Source organism: Pithys albifrons, chromosome 3 (assembly GCF_047495875.1).
Source record: "Pithys albifrons albifrons isolate INPA30051 chromosome 3, PitAlb_v1, whole genome shotgun sequence".
Taxonomy (NCBI): Eukaryota; Metazoa; Chordata; class Aves; order Passeriformes; family Thamnophilidae; genus Pithys; species Pithys albifrons.
Genome location: NC_092460.1, coordinates 57,435,413 through 57,451,618, shown reverse-complemented (window position 1 = coordinate 57,451,618; position 16,206 = coordinate 57,435,413). Strand labels below are relative to the sequence as shown.

General features: G+C 39.6%; 1 long non-coding RNA gene across 2 annotated transcripts in view; it reads left to right on the top strand.

The window, feature by feature from the left end:
- The window catches only part of LOC139670427 (uncharacterized), a 54,201-nt gene extending 41,780 nt beyond the window's left edge, over nucleotides 1-12,421 (top strand). For both annotated transcript variants that reach the window (XR_011697483.1, XR_011697482.1), the window contains exon 3: nucleotides 12,251-12,421. This is a non-coding gene — a long non-coding RNA (uncharacterized lncRNA). The remainder of the gene's footprint in view (nucleotides 1-12,250) is intronic.
- Nucleotides 12,422-16,206: the final 3,785 nt, after the last annotated feature.

Sequence of the window (16,206 nt, the reverse complement as noted above, 5' to 3'; positions counted from 1 at the left end):
TTTAACAATGGAGTCATAATTTATATACACTTAAGTATGTGCAAAGTTTTATAAATCATGTTCCAGTGAAATATATGCAGTCATTTTAAATGTGTCTAATGCACTCTTTATGGAATTCAAGCTTTCATCACTCACAAATCTGCCTTCTCTCTTAAGATATAAAGATTGTTATGCAGTGTTTTGTTAATAGCTGGACTGTTTTCACACATTTGTTATGAATATGTCTTCTAAGACATTTGATAGGAAAAAAATCAGAGGTTTAGGCTAGACCTACCTCTCTGGGCAACCTGTTCCAATGTTGCAACTCCCTCATGATATGAAATTTCTTCCTTGTATATAGTCTGAATCAACTCTCTTTTACTTTGAAACCATTATCTCTTGTCCTTTTGCTACAAACCTTACTAAAACACCTGTACCCATCTTTCTTATGTGCCCCCTTCAAATATTAACAGGCTGCAATGGGGTCTCCCTGGAATTTCTTCTTCTTCAGCCTGAACAACTCAAATTATCTCAGAGTTTCCTCACAGAAGATGTGCTCCATACCTCTGATTGTTTGTGTGGATCTAACAGGTCCATGTCCTTCCTATGATCAGCACCCCAGATCTGGATGCAGTACTCCAGATGAGGTGTCAGGAGAGCAGAACAGAGGAGGAGAACCATATTCCTTAACTTACTGGCCACGCTTTATGCAGTCCAGGATATGGAAGCAATTTTAGTATGACTGCACATCATAGGATTCACTCACTTAGATCCACATTGGTTCCAGCAACTCATGATGAAGAAAACTGCAGAGGGCATTTATGTTAGATTTGATAAAAATTCTGCTGAAGCATCTATTCAAATAGATCACAAGTTTTAATGGCAAATTTATCAGACATTTTTTCTGAGGTAATGAACTGCAAAGATTTGTTCCTTGTGGCTGTCAGTAGTTCTGCTCTTATGAAAAATAAAAGCAGTATTTAGCTAAGGCCACAGCTTTCCTCTGGGACACACACATACCACTTTGCCTGACTTCACTGGGGCTTATGAAATTGTACCTGAGGATTAAGTAAGTCCTCTAATAATTAATTGTAATGATTTTTAGGTTAACTTTAATTGTTCCAGTTAAAAGTTCAAATGCAGAACCATTTATAGTAACAGAGCGAGCAGCCGAAGGCATCAATATCTTTTGTCACCTGGTATAGTAGTCACAGGTACATGTATAACAATACTCTGCTCAAGTTAAAGGGGAAAAGATATTAAATGTAATTTCTCTATCTCCTCACTGCTATGCTTGTAGAAAGGTTGGCTTTGGTTCTCCATGGAAAATTTCAGCTCCAGTTAAGCCAGCATCTTTTTGTGTCTTTACAAGACCTTTTAAGTTACAGAGGCATTGATAGCAGGGGCCAAGAGCGAAACCTGCCCCATGTTATTAGGGGAGTGAGTTGGGATCACCAATGCACAGCCTCTCCTGATGTTTCCTGCATCACAGGTGAGTGTGTAACACCTGTGTGTTTGTTCTCCTAATAATGCATACAATTCTATAGGCTAGACTATATTTTGATGTTAAACTAACTTTGCATGGTTAATAAAAATTCATGTCTTTCCAGGTATGATAACAGGATTTTATTGCCAATGCACAAGTATTTCCCTTCAAGAAGTGAACTGCATTACAGGTTCAGAGTTTTCTAAATGACCCCTCAAGTTCCAGTCCAGGTGTTGTCTATTGTACTTTTATACTCCTTCAAACTGATTTTCTGTTTACCTAATAGAAAGGTATTTAGCTTTTGGAGCATTACAGTTTTTGGCACACTAAAAGAAACTAACCTGTTTTATTAAATTCATGATTGAAGGAAATCACTGTAAGCCTAATAAGATTTATGTGTTTCCATTCAATGCCAGCAGGGAGTCAGATTAAATCAAGGCTGAAAGTCTCAGCTGCATTCAAACCCTTGATCAAGCTACTAATGCTTCAGTTTGAAAAATATGACAAGATGATTATATGATTTAAATAGCCCTCTGCTTTTTGAGATGGCTGATATCATGAAATAAATTATTTTTGCAGTAAAAGTATGTATTTCTTATAATCATATTAGTAAAATGTGGTGTCATGATTTAACTCCAGCTGGCAGCTAAGTACCATGCAGCTGCTTGCTCATTCCCCTACTGCCACAGTGGATGGGGAGGAGAATTGGGAAAAGATAAATTCTGTGAGTTCAGAACAGTTTAATAGTTTAAATTTAAAAAATATTAAAATAATACTGATACTGATATTAATGATTTTGTACAAACAAAAATAAGAGTAGTAAAACTAATAATAACAGTAATGAAAAGGAAGATAACAAAAAGTGAGGAATAAAAACCAAGAAAGACAAGTGATGGACAGTACAATTGCTCACTGCCCACTTACTGATGCCCAGCCAGTCCCTGAGCAGTGATCAGGCCCTCCTGCCAACTCCCATCAGTTTATATACTGAGTTTGATGTTCTGTGGTATGGAATATCCCTCTGGTTAGTTCAGGCCAGCTGTCCTGGCCATGCTTTCTCCTGGCTTTTTGTGCACCTGCTTCCTGGCAGAGCATGGGAAATTGAAAAGTCCTTGACTTAATGTGGGCCCTCCTGAGAAACAACTAAAACATTAGTGTGTCATCAATATGTGGTTTGTCAAGCTTTTCAATAAGGTGGTTTAATGAAGAGAATAATTTATTTTGTTTGATATGGGTACCTGTTATAGAGGCTGTTTATTACTAAAAACATGTTACCTGATACTTACACAAACTTGTCCTCAAAGCATTTTGCAAACGAGATCTGTGTGAATATCCCTTTCTATAGATATGGAATGCAATGCCTTTAATGTTGCAGTTATTGAATGACATCCCAGGATTTCAATATCTGTGCTAATGCAGGATGACCAGGCAATGATTACCTTTTGTCTTAGTTCGTAAATAAAGTACATCTATAAAGAAGGAGCTGTTTAGCTGACATTGAGTGTTTAGAAGAATTTTCTTTTGCCATTAGAAGATTAGGTAGCATTAGTTTGTATGCTTCCAAGAGGAATGGTCCAAAGGCTGCCTGTGAAAGTCTAAAAACTGATTCATCCTCCTCATTTCTCCTTTCAAGGTGAGACCAATGCTGTACCAGTGCTCTTAGTACCTGCTGCATACATGAAACTTGTAGTCAAGGATTGATGTAAGATTATCTACTGGATTTAGAAACACATCTTTTATAATTTTATTGGAGTGAAAGGTTTCTTCAGTTTACTCCACTTTATGCAAAATAGACTTGGATTTTGGGCCACTAACAGCCTACTGAAGAAATCCAGGACATAAAGTAAAATCTCGGAACCTTATTTTCATGAGCTTCATGTGATGACACTATTGAGATCAGTCAATCAAACTATGTTTCTGATAAAGCACACACTCTGAAAACCAAAATTATTAATATAACTTTTGCCTCAATGTCTGCAAACCAGTCAGTGTGGTAGCTAAAAACTGTAGATAATAGATCCATTTGTAATCAAGTCAAAAGAAAAGCCAAGAATTAATGAATATGGTGGATATGGAGTGTTGCAAGCTTTCCTATACCTTATGCAGACTAAGTTCTTTTCTGAACCATGCTTTTCTTCCTACATTAGTTGAAACATCTTTTTGTAGTTTGCAGTGCTCTGCAGCTTACTCCAAAACTGATGGACATTACTGTAAAATGAATGAACAAATTAAACTTGGCTTTCACAACAAGGTATTTCCTAGTCCTTACTATGAAAAAATGACAACCTATGACACTGAAAGCTGTCAGGAAAACAGTTTTTAGACCTTTTATTAGAGTTCTAGGCATTTTTCTGAAATTTTAGCCTGTATTCTATACTGGACTTCATGCACAGGCATAAAGTGCTTGCAGTAGTAAATAGTCAAGGTCTAACCATTTGGAGCTAGAATTTTTCTGTAGTGAAAGAGGTGGTAGGAAACTGCTTTCTGGGTTCTCACATAGAATACAGGTAACCCTAACTCTCTTCCAGGCAAGATGGATAGGGAGCATAGGAAGATCATGGATCATATGGGCCATTGACTTGAGTTGGACTCGATGATCCTTGTGGGTCCCTCCCAACTCAGAATAGTCTGTGATTCTGTGACACTTCATTGGGGTAGGTCACTTCACATGGGAAAGACTGAGGCCTACTAGATTCAGAGACATCATTGTTAATAATGTCATGGAATTACCTGAACTATAATCACACTGCACCTTGATAGCCTAGGAAAGAAATACTTTCCATTTGCTTTTAGCAAAGTGATAGCTGAGACCTCTCCTTGTAATGTTTTAGGTCACTGAAAACTATTTTCCCATCAAAGAACACCTTAAAAGAAGCATGATGAGCAGATGAACAAAATAATTCTTCACAGCATATCACTCAGGACTGTGTAGTCAAGGATTCTCTAATGAAGCAAAATATTGTGGGCTGATATAAACTGTCAGTCTCCTCCTCTACTGCTACTATCCAGTTTGTTGTGGCTGTATAACACTATCAGTCTACTGTACTTGGAGAAGGTTGATATATAGAGATAAGAAGTTTCCGTTGTTTATCCCAATCAGATAAAAGTAATGGCAGTCTTAAATACAGTCCCCTCTTTAATTTCAGACTCTATGGGTACACAGTTTTGTTTGACTAATGTGGGCTGTAAAAATTTCAGATAATGCAATGACTGAAGAAAAAAATCACAAACACATTGCATTCTAGATTCAGTCAAGTGAGTACTGACTGACCAATTGCAGCTCCCTGGCAATCAAGTCAATAATGATTCAGGAGTCTTAGTTGCAGAAGTGTCCTAAAATATGTAAAAATGTCTTTTAGGAAGTGCAAACATGTAAGAATGATTTCTTCTATATGTAGAAACCAAGAAATTATATATGTATAATGTAGATATATGCTCAGCATTACAGAAAAAGTGGCAAGGGTGAAATGACACATATTGAAAAGAAACTCTCCCTTTATTTTGGAGTAAATCAGTAAGGAAGTATTTTGCAAAACCATCCAGTGAGCTGACTGAGCTTTCCAATGTTACTTTAGGCTACTGACCACAAACCAAAATTCTTATGCATCTGCTTTGTTACACGCTGTGAAATATTTTGTTTGCATAGAATTTGTTTAATGATGAAGGTCTGGTAGAGGAATTTCAGTTCTTCCTGTGTGAATATTTTATTACACAGTCACCTTTTCTCAAGCATCACTGGTGGCTAAGACTCTGCAGTGACTGGCAAAGCTCACACTAGTGAGATAAGACAACTTCTGAATGGCAGGTGTCATCAGCGTAGACAGCTGTGTGATGTGTGACTATGGTGAAAGGAACCAGCTGCCTGCCAAGACCTCTAAGCAGCAATGTGCTTGAGGTATGTGTGAAACACTGAATTTTGTGCTTCAGTTGCAGAGCTGCTCTGAACTATTATATGCTCACTTACAAAATGTGTCTACAAGTACCAGAGATAAAGCTGGAGCAATGTGAGACCAAGAAGCACATGTACATCCATAGCACAGAGCACCCTCAGATAACTTGAATGGACTCCAAAGTGAGAGGAACTCATGTCTGCTCTGATACAAGTGCCAAATGATTATGGGCTAGACTGATAACTGGCAGTACAAAGGCACAACGCGGGCTCTAACATACTCAGTGGCTGCCATAAGTTTAGTGTTAACCTCTCCTATCCAATAAGCACGGGAACCCAGTGGCTCCTATGAAAGGATAAAGGGGAACCAGAGTCTGTCAATGACAATCCTGTTTCTGTCTCTTCAGAATCATACAGATACTCAGACTCAGGGTTCAAGAGTTTTTCAGAGGCTAACTGCTAATTTACAGAGAGGAAACTGCTGTGACTGTCAAATAAATAGTAATGACACAACAGTAGCAGTAGATTCTAACATGTCCTGGCCTTAGCTTATCTCTCGACCTTGAAAATTACCGAGTGGCACACAAGCCCACAAAAACTACTGAGAGGAGTAGAAAAACACAGACTGCATGCTCCCCTAACCTCTCTCTTCTCTGCTATCCACTCCCGGGAATCATTATTCTGCATTCTAACTCTTTGAGTGTTTGATGTTTTAATCTTCAATGTCTCTATACATTGTTTTTTCTTGTTTCACAGTACCAACAGTAATGGATTGTGTCCTTTTTTAGTAAGTTACCATGTTTGTCAATGAAATATAATATTGTATGGGACTGCTCTGAATATTTTTCTTTGCTTCTATGGAAGAACAAAGATCATTGTATACTGGAACATGTTGTCCATGAGTGTCAGTGGAATCAATAAATTCATAGTCTTATCCCTAAATCCAGAAAGTCTTTTTCTTCCTCTGTTTTTTATCCTAATGCAGAGTTAAGACACCTTCATACCCATGCAAAATGCAAGAACAGAATCCTAGTCCGATAGTGTTCATCTCCTTCCAGAGTCTTTACTGCATGGTTCATGTTGGGCAGCTATTGCAGGTTAACTTGGGGACACTTATGCAACCTCACTTATATTGTACCAATAGATAGCTAGCTGCTCCTTCAGGGTTACCACCCAGTGTTTCTTAAAGCATTTAATTTATCATAGCTATAGTAAATTTGCTGTGCAATTGGCCTGTTATTACACTTCATCTGTTGGAATGCGCACACAGTGAGAGAGATGCTACAGCTCTTCTTTGTGTTAAATGTAGGGTGAGAGAATAAGTGAAGTGAGAAAAACTGCTATTGTTTTTAGAGTGTTTGCAAAAATTATGAAAAAAGTCATATGTTCAGATGAAAGTTGAAATCTCATTAATTCAAACCCACCAGACAATGAGGACATTGCAACCCCATCACCTACATATTTCATACAAAGTGAGCCAGCAGAACATTGAGGATAGAAAAAAATGTTGTACATTTTCTTGCTTAGACACTCTTCCCTGAAGCTCTGAATGCAAACTAGACCTTTTAACATTAGAAACAAATCCTTCCTGACAAGTACTGTCTGAAGGAGTTCCTGCAGAGAAGTCTTCTTTTTCTAGAGAAAGGTTCAGGACTGTTAGTGGTTACTTGGATGCAAAGCTGAAGCTCCTTAAGACTGTAAATCAGTCCCATCTTGTTAATGTCAGTAAGGATATGCTAATTTATGCTAGCTAAAGTACTCAAACCTGCCAACAAACACCTGGTTAAATAGGTAAGTTTAACCTGGTGGAGTTGCTCAGATGCAATTAAAGCGGCAACCACTCCATTAGATGTGGAAGAGTTAAAGCATCAGGCAGTTAATTCGATTTCTTCCTTCACCATCAGAGGCATTAAGGTCCCAGTGTTCCCCTTGCAGTAAAGCCTCTGAAGGACATATGAAGGCAGAGTACTTTGGGTACCAGCAGTGTGCTGTAGGATTAACTGAGGAAGGAAGCTGACGGCTTGCTGAGACCACCTTGTCCTGCTGTGATATATGCTGAATGGCATTATAATCCCAAATTCCCTCACTATTGCCTTCACAGACCTTATTTTTCTCTTCTTGACCTGCCGTATTTTGTTGGTCTCTTCCCTTTGGTTCTTGAACATACTTTCCCTTTTTTTATCATTACCATAAAAAACTCCCCCAAACCCCAAAAACCAAATAACCCCCCCGCAAAACAAATAAATCCCCAACACCAAAACACCTGATGTTCCCTGCTGCTGCTAAATCTGCTCACATACAGCATGGTTTTCCTCTTTGTATTGTCTACTTGGACTGTAAACTCTGAGCACAGTTTTCAGCTAAATGCTGTGCAAATAATGGAGTTCCAATCTTGTTTTGTCCTCAGGCATTACCATAGAATAGCATTTCAATTAAGTGCAGTATTGTAAAACGTGCCTGTTCTTAATGAGAGATTGTCTTTCCTAGTCCCTAACAATAAAAACAAAGCAAAGAATGACCAGAATACTCATTATAAATGATGCTTCAGCACAATCCTATTATTTCATTGCCTTCTGCAGTCTACCACCTACTTATTTTCCTCACAAAATTTACTTTTTTAACAACAGCTAAATATTATCATGAAACTAAGCAAAAAGAATTGTTCTAATATGGCAAGACTTGCCCCTGCAGGATTGATGACAGAAATTATAAAGAAAACATGTCAAGCAGTTAGATTAATGTTTAAAATGACACATCACATGAATAAGTAGTTAAAAACAGAATACTGCAAATTTACAATGTAACTTTCTGGAGACGTGATATTTTATTTTTCTGGTTTGTTTGGTTTTTTTTTTTTTTGCATTTCATTCTTGTTAGCCTCTGCTTTTCTGACTTTATGTGGGACACTACTTTAATACAGGAATACTAGCTTTTTATTAGGGCTTTATATGGGTAGGGAGATGTTAGAGAAGATTTTGGTGACTTGATGTCCATGCCAGTGGTTGCTACTCTTCTCCTAACTGCAAATTTTTGTGGGAAGCTTTAACTGGGAAGCCCCACATAAATTTGACATGCTAGTGTACTCATTCGCATCAAAAGGGAATGTAGGTGTGGATGATTTTTGCAACTGAAATCAATGCAGCTCTGCTATATTTCCTTATTAGATGGAGATATGAGAAATCTCACCTAAAAGTAAACACCCAGTCTGTAGATACCTCCTTTAAACAAGTTATGCTACTCTTTCTATAGTCAATGGAAAGAAGTGCCCTAGTTTAGCCACTTTCTTTCAGATAAGATATTACACCCTGTAAGTGCCTATTTCTCGCTCTTGACCATAAAGGCCATTTAGCCTACAAGTTCAGATGGGGATGTTTGCATTATAGATATTTGCATTTTGTCAACTGAGTCATATTTTTAGTGTTGGGTCTGTAAGGAGGGAAGAACATGCACCTTCTGAAAGGCCTCACTTAATATGCACACATTGCTCCTTCTGTGCATGTCAGACTTGGACCAGAGCTGAGTCCTGGCTTCTGAGTTTGAGGCAAAATTGAACATTTCTGTGAATGGAAGGATACTCAGATCAGGGTCTGCAGCACAAAAAGGAACAGGGCAAGGATGGAAAATCTAGAGAACTTGGCTTAATGGTCCCACCATCTCAATCCTCTCAGCTGTCATTGCAGTACCACGTGCTCTGATACCTCCCTTGGCTGCAGCAGCCAGGCCTGTCTCAGTCCTCTGGCACAGGGAAGCAATGATCTGTGACCATGGCTTTTTTGATACCTCTGCTGGTTGCTGCTTCTGGTGTCTCTGATACGAGCTAGCTTTAACCTGAGAAGGAAAGAGGAACACCTGCTTTGAGACCAGGGAGAAGTCCTCTTTCCTTGTTCATCTGTCCAGCTGCAGGTTTTATTCCCCACTTACTTGAAAGACTGCGGTAATTAGTGGAAGATAGCACGGGCAGGCACCGGCGTCCCTTAGGAATGATGGGGATGAAATATTGTGAGGGAATTTTCTTCCCTTCAGAAACGTAATTCTATTTAAAGGCTTTCCTGTCATTTAAATAGCTAATCTCAGGAGGTGGGCTGTGGCTTCAGGGTTATGGGAACAGTTAATTCCTGAGTGCCACTTGCTCCTTGTGAAGAGTAAATCCTTCATGGTTCTCTCTTTCTCAGTCTCTCTCTCTCAAAGATGCCTGAACCTAACTTAATGATCTATATTTTTTTTTTTATTTTAGTAGTGTTAAGCCATGCAAAACCAATATAGGAGAGGAATTATTACTATTTCCTGTGACACAAAAACCAATGTGGAAATTAAATTATAGGTCAAATTCACAGAATAGTCACAGACAAGAAGAGACAGAAAAGACCAAAATATTTGATTCTATAGTTAAAGAAATATGTATACCAGCTTTCTTCTGAAATTATTTTATTTTAAAGGTTTTTTTATTTAACAAAAAGAGATTCTACAAGCAAAAAATTAAACAACTGGTTTCTGAACCAGTCTGAATCAACCTTTTTCACCAAACCTAAAAGACCATTATTCATAAAATTGTACTTACAAAAACTGGAGGCAGATGAGAGAAACACTTTTTTCCTAGGCTCCTTGGAGACCAGTGAAGCTGTTAGTAGCTTGCTTTAATGCAGAACTGGAAAGGGTCTCTGCCCACCCACAGAGTATAGCTGTATTTATCTGAATGTATTCCTGTTATTTGCCTTAGACACAATTAATTATTTTGCATCTACAGTGTTCTGTGGCATACCATTACATCACAGATGCAATGTGGTACATTAAGAGCCCTACCAGAGCTGTTTTAATTAGGCAAGGTATTTTATTCATTTAGTGAATATTTTCTTTGAGTTGCCTGTATAAGGCCATAAACTAAAAGCACCTAAATGCTCCCAACTAAATGTCAGATGGGGTATCCTGCACTCTGATGATTAATTATATAGCATTTAGATAATTTTGCTAATCTGTTGAATGCATGTCACATAGTTAATGAAAGAATTCAAGGCTGCAAGCAGACTTAAGGAATGAATCATCGTGTACAGTACAGTCTTCATTACTCACTGCAGAAATGCAGTATTCCATAATTACTAAATTTGAATGGAGAGAGGTGCAAATGGCAAGCTTACCCTGCCAAACCCTGCTTGCTCTCTCTTTTCTGCCCACTTAAGGGGTCACACACAGCAGGATGAATAGATACTCTGGCTGCTTTTCAGTAGGGCAGAGACTGATCCCTGAGGTACTGATGGATGAATATATCAGTATTATTCCCTTCTCTAGATGCTGCAGCCCCATGAACCAGGATCTCCGCTTGCATTGCTGCCCTGGGTAAAATTTTAAGGCTGTAAAGGGAAATGGTAATGCTCTCCCAAGCTAGAGACTGTGCATATGTGTGGGGTTTGGTGTTTTAATTTTTTTCCCCTTCCCACACGCATGTACAACAACTAGCAAACAGGTTGAAAAGTCAAGACATTATCCTTACCACCTATTCTCACAACTTGAGTAGCTCAATCTATTCCCAGGGTGGGGTTTTTTTTCAACCTATTAGCAGCAATTAAAGGTATCAGTCTATAAGTTGACTTCTAAAATGTCCATGAGAAAATGTCCATAAGTTGGAACATGAAACCAAATCTGCATGGAACTCCAGCTTATTGATGCTCTTTAGATCTATTCTAGAGGCTTTAAGCTTGTAGCAGAACACTTTATGAGGGTCTGGGTAAAAAGTGAATTAGAAATGGTAAGGAAGAAAAGCGGATGGGTTGAGAAGGCAAAAATGAAATCTATTTAGCTATTAAAATTTAGCTGATCAGGCAACTCCTCAGTCACAGATTGCCTGTGGAAAGCAGTGATGTGAACAGTTGTGATGCACTATCACAGACTAATTAAAATAGTAGAAGCTTTCCTCTGGGATGCAACCAGGAGACTCCAAAGCAACATTCATCCCATATCTCTCTCACAGTGCTGTGCTTCACCATTATCAGTGCTCAGTAGCATTAGGGGTCATCCTGCCCTCGTCTCCCTTGGTAGGAGGCATCTTGAGTGCTCTCCCTATCTGACTCACCCGAAGTCAGCTGGGATAGCTAATAACCATCTACTCTTGTTTTTGAAAATTACTTCTCTCTGAAGCAGATTAAGAAGCAGGTGAGTTAACCCTCTGTCCACTAATCTTCCAAGAGGGGAGTGGGAACAAACATCTGAAGTAAGAGTGATAATGTCTTATCCACTCCAAACACTTTCTGCGTTAACTTCCATTGGGGCATGGGGGATATATTGCAAAAGCAGCATATATCTCCTCCCCTTCTTTTAAAAAAATCCTTTATGTGGTCAGGATCTGAGTTTTTTATCTCATCTGAAAGATAACACCTCCAGGAGAGCATCTTAGGAGAGCAATTTAGTACTGAGTCAGAGAGAACAGAATGAGTCACTGCAGCTCTCAGATTTTTCTTGGAAGTTTCTCACTAAAGCATTGCCCCAGTCTGACACTGTTTGGTAGATGACATCAGAAAAACTGGAGTTTATGCTAAATTCAGAGTAGATAAAGGCTAGGATCTCAACAAAATATTTTTAAAAGAATGGTATTTTTTTTTGTGGAGCAGTTTAAAAGTACTTAATTGGGTATTTTCATCATTTGCTGTCTATAAAACCAAACTAAACAACAGCAACCAAATCAGAAGAGATGACTAACCAGAAATCTTAGGCTGCTAAGTGGGATACAGCATGTGTCACATTGCAAATTGTTCCTTCCTTTAGCAATGGCACACAAAGTGAAGTCATTATAATTGAATTGTAATTGGCTAGAAAAAGTGACAGTCTGTTTTTTGTTTGGTTTGGTTTGTTGGTTTTTTGTTTGTTTTTTTTTTTAATCTTACTATGCTACAATTTTATTTTTGCAGTAAAGCTGCCTGCAACCCTCTGAAGGATCCCCTCATCATCAGCAAGACATCAATGACAGTGCCAGGTTGTCATTGTGGAGTGGTACTGTGATGATTATCAGTGAATTGACAATGATTAGTGACTCACTGTTGCTCATTCTTAATCCAACCCACTCCACCACTGCTTGTACTGCCTTGTGGGAAGCAACTCTAAGCATATACACAGGAAGAAGCCTCAGTGTTATTTTGCTGGCAGCCTTCCATAAACCTCCTTTGGACTACAACTGCTCGTCTGCTACCCATGAAGTTTGCCATCAGTCTAAAGATTTTCTTCCAGCCCTGTGGGGACTTCAGATGGTAGACACTGTACATTAATGCTGAATGGTGAAAAAGGTAGAAATTTTTTAAGTCAGTGAAGCATGAGATGTACACGTATGTATTATGAAACTACCACATATTGTGAATGAAAAATCTGCTGGCAAGATTCACTGCAGTCAGTCTCCTGAGGAATCTACCTGTGCTGAAGAGATCAATTCCCTTGGACCACGGTGGTACCTACCTCAGCATCTTCAAGAAGGGAACAAAACCCAGAAAGGTTTATCTAAGCTTCTTTTCTCCTGCTGCAGGCTTGAAGCCACATGACATGCAGACAACTGTAGATGAGCAAATCCTGTGTTTGCTGTGTCTTGCCCTCTGTGTGCTGCTCCAAGAGCAGCCTGTTCAAAACTCAGGCCAGGCTGAAGAGCAGTGTGGCTTCTGCCAGGATCATGTGCCTTGGGTCACCACAGTTAGATATATCAGAAATTAAATATGCTGTTTAAGGCCAGAAGTCCCCTCACCAGGAATCACAATCATATGAGATGAAGAAAGGAGAGTATGATGGCAGAGCAGAAACTGAGGATTCAGCTGCAGAAGGACTTTTAAACTCCCGAGCTGGTCAAGCTGGAAATGAACCTTCCAGTGGAAGTATCTGACATTGACTGTGACTGTCTCAGTTCTCTTAAAATGCTTTAAAATCTGTCCCTTTCCTACTATCCCCTTCTGCCTCTGTTGTGCCAACATGTTTCCTCCATGAAGCTGTCCAATAAACCCCAAGCTTCTTCTATGATTAAGCACTCAAGATGCAAGCAAATAGATGCCAAATGTATTTTCAACAGGCTATTCTTTAAAAGATGGAGGGAAGCAATAGCTACTTAAACAGTTCAACAGCATTTTTTCTGGAAAGGAAAAATATTTTTGGTACTTGAACGAATTCATAAAACAAGGCAAAGACAATTGCTTTGAGGGAAAAGGGACAGTCTGCTAGAGTTTCTAGTCTTTGACTTTGCTCTTGATGCCAAACATATTTTGTCACATTTACTCTTGTTGCTTTGAGCTGCTTCCTGGCAAACTGAGCAAGTTCTACTTACTGCTACTATACATCTTGAACAAACGTGAAGTTGTTTATACTTACTGTTTTGATGGATGGAATGAAAGCTGACATTTCAAGGCATATTTCAAGAGTTTGCATCCAGGGTTCTCGGCATACTGGTGCAAATAAAGTCATTCTGCCTCATTAGTATGGAAAACCTTAGCTGTATTTAATGTATGGCCACAAGTAAGGTGCCATTCACATAGCTGCCTGCCAGACACTCTGTGCAGGTGTTCAGGCATAGAATCATAGAATATTTTGAGTTGGAAGCATACTCTAGTTTCAACTCCCTAGCCATGGACAGGGATGATGTCCACAAGCCCAGGTTGCTCAAAACCCCATTCAACTTGGCCTAGAACACTTCCAGGGATAGGGCATCCACAATTTCTCTAGGAAACCTCTTCCTCACCACCCTCACAGTAAAGAATTTCTGCCTAATATCTAATCTAAACCTCCCTTCTTTCAGATTGAAGCCATTTCCATCTGTTTTGCCACTATATGCCCTTGTCAAATGTCCTTTAGCCTTCCCATAGGTCCCCTTCAGGTACTGCAAGGCTGCTATAAGATTGATGCTGTGTGCTGAAGGAAATCTGCAACGATATGGTACTTCACCTGGTCCTGGATTATCAGTCCATTAACCTAGGAGAAGTGTACTCTCTGCTTTACCTCGACCATGTGGTCACTGAGAGCCCCCGAGAAAGGACACACAGGGACCACCAGTCAGGACAGGAACAAAGAGGAAGTTTATTCAGGGGAAGAGGTTTATATGGACTTTGGAGGGATACAAACTCACCAATAAGGGACAAGGGGGGAGTCTGGCTTTGGGCCAATAGGAGTAAGGGGACTTACATTCAATGGGAAAGGGTTTCAGGTAACATGAGGTCACAATCTTCCCCAGTCCCCTGGCCTAGCAGGGTATTCTGGGAAGAAGAAGCAATGACAATGCAGTTTTTACATTTAGTACATTCAAACCACATTAAAAACATCATTTGTTAAAGCATTTTCAGTGACTGGTGGACTTTCTTCATCAGCCCATTTTTGACATGACATCCTCCATGACATATATTGAGAATGCATTGCCACATAAGGTCACCCCAAAGCCTTCTCTTCTCCGGACTGGAAAGCCCCAAGTCTCAGACTGTCCTTATAGGAGAGATGCTCCAGCCCTCTGGTGGCCTTCCCCTTGTCTTGCTCCAGCAGGTCCACATCCTTCTTATTTTCTTATGGTCATGTCCCCAGAGCTGGATGAACACCAGGAAGGGACTCATGGGAGCAGAATAGAGGGGGGAAATTACCTCCCTCACTCAGCCTGCTGGTTACATTTCTTTTGCTGCAGTCCAGGACACGGTTGGCTTTCCGGGCTGCACCCGCACATTGACAGGTCAAGTTGAGCTTCTCCTCCACCAACAGTCCCAAGAACTTATCCTTGGGGTTGCTCGCAATGTACTCTCTGCCCAGCTTGTATTTGCACTTGCAATTGCCCCAACTCACATTCAGGACCTTGCACTTGATCTTGGTGAATTTTGTAAGTAGGCACATACTAAACAGGGCAGTATGTGGGCTTCTGCTCAGTGATGCCAGCAGTTGGTCAGTAAGCACAGAGTAGACTTATCAACTGTGACACAGAATGTTGGATTGAGATGGAGACCTTGGCTTTGTGCCATATAAATGGGGAGAGCAGATCATGTTTGCTGCTAGGCAGGAGTCAGTTGCAAAACTTGTATGATGTGTGAAGTGTGATAGATCTGCTGAGGGCTATCATGGCTTAGCACGACTGGCTTCTCAGTGGTTCTTCATTAGCAGCTGCAATGGCTGAGAAACCCTAGGCTCTTGCTTTAGACATCACTTTCAGATAACTGTTTCTTAATTTCGGGCAGTAACAACAAGTGTCCCAAGGACATGTGCTGTGTCTGCTCCTCATGCCTGTTCAAGCAGGCTCTCTTCCTGCTGCAGATGAAACCAAAGGACAAAACGCCCATTGAAGCTAATGGGAACATGGGCAAGCCCACTTCCCATATGGTGCCTGTCAACCACGTGCTTAAGAAACATCTGATATATTTTTATTCTGATCATGTGTTTGGTATAAAGATTGAGATTTGTAAGTCTGGAGACTGTAGACTTTAAGAATTTCCCAAGTTTTATATAAATATCCAGCTTTGTTCTTTTGTGAGTGAATCACATGGCAGCCTGAGAACTCATATGATTTTGGGTGCAACTTAGAGAAGCCATCTGCTTTAAGGTCCACTTATAGTGCTCCATGGCAAACCCTGTGACTCCTGTCACTGCAGTATTTCTTTACATAAACCTGAAGTAGAAGTAACTTTGATTTTTCTGATGAACAGTTTGGAAATATCAAGGCTGAATCTTATAAGTTTTTTACATTTTTGTGGCTTTGATATAGATTTAGAGTATCTACAACCACAGCAACTTAGCAATTGTGAAACTGCACTGCTATGGATTTTTGTCATTGTAAAATATATTTATATTTGAAACATAAACAGAAAAATTCTTATGCAAAATTTTAGCTGAGACCATCACCTTTAGAGTTACAATATTTCCTGTAATA